Source organism: Malurus melanocephalus, unplaced genomic scaffold (assembly GCF_030028575.1).
Source record: "Malurus melanocephalus ecotype Western Australia unplaced genomic scaffold, MMel_1.1 scaffold_1310, whole genome shotgun sequence".
NCBI classification, from domain to species: Eukaryota; Metazoa; Chordata; class Aves; order Passeriformes; family Maluridae; genus Malurus; species Malurus melanocephalus.
In genome coordinates this window covers 32,746-33,744 of record NW_026624542.1, presented here as the reverse complement: position 1 = coordinate 33,744, position 999 = coordinate 32,746, and positions in this window count along the sequence as shown.

The window sequence follows — 999 nt, the reverse complement described above, 5'->3', positions numbered from 1 at the left end:
GCTTAAACACAATAAATATTTCAGCAATAGCATTGAACAGACTGGAACTCACACCCACTGCAGTACCTGAAGCCCCGGACTCTGGGAAAGCCTTCGGGGTCCCTGGGATCACACAGTTCAGTGTCCCTTCAGCCCAAGGGACAGCAGCAGGGCCGTGTCCCTCAGCAGGGAGGGGTGGGGCCGGGTTTTGAGGTCTCCAACCAGCTCTGACCAAACTGTGCAGATGCCCCAGACTGAGGCAAACGGGATCTTGGAGGGTGAGCAGGGAATTACCCCGAGAACTCTGCTCCTGGGGCAGGGATGGCCCAGCCACTTTCCTGGAGATCGGCCTTGGGACCTCTCCAGCCAYGTCTGACCACACCTGGATGGGCCAGAGGGTCATCTCCACAAGCCAAATGGTCAGCGTAGCTCCCATTGTCACCATGGAATTATTGGGGTTGGAAAAGCGCTCTGAGCCCATCGAGTCCAACCATYCCCCAACACCACCAAGGCCACCAGTGTCCCTTGTCCCCAAGTGCCACATCCCTAAGGCTTTTAAATCCCTCCAAGGATGGGGACTTCASCCCTGCCCTGGGCAGCCCTTTCCATGAAGGAATTGTTCCCAATGTCCAACCTGAACCTGCCCTGACAGAGCGTGAGGCCATTTAATCTCATTCTGTCCTACCAAAAGCAGTCTCTGTGTCATCTCAGCCACCGCTTTGACACAAGAAGGTTGAGGTGGGTAAAATCAGGAGGAGCCAAGGCCGGTTTCCCAAAAACACCCCTTCCCTAGGGACTTTCCAGCTCTGTCACAAGCAGGCACGAATGTGCTCGAAGGAGAATTTGGGGTCCTCCCTGGAGCAGAGATCAAAGCAGCTCTGACTCCTGGCTGCAGATCCTTGATGGGCCAGGTGGTGACACCAGGCCAGCTCTATTTAAGGAGCTTCAAGATATTCCCAGAGCCTCGGGAGCCCCCACAGCAGCACGCTGCTCCTGGCTCTGGAAAAGCCTTGGCAAAAG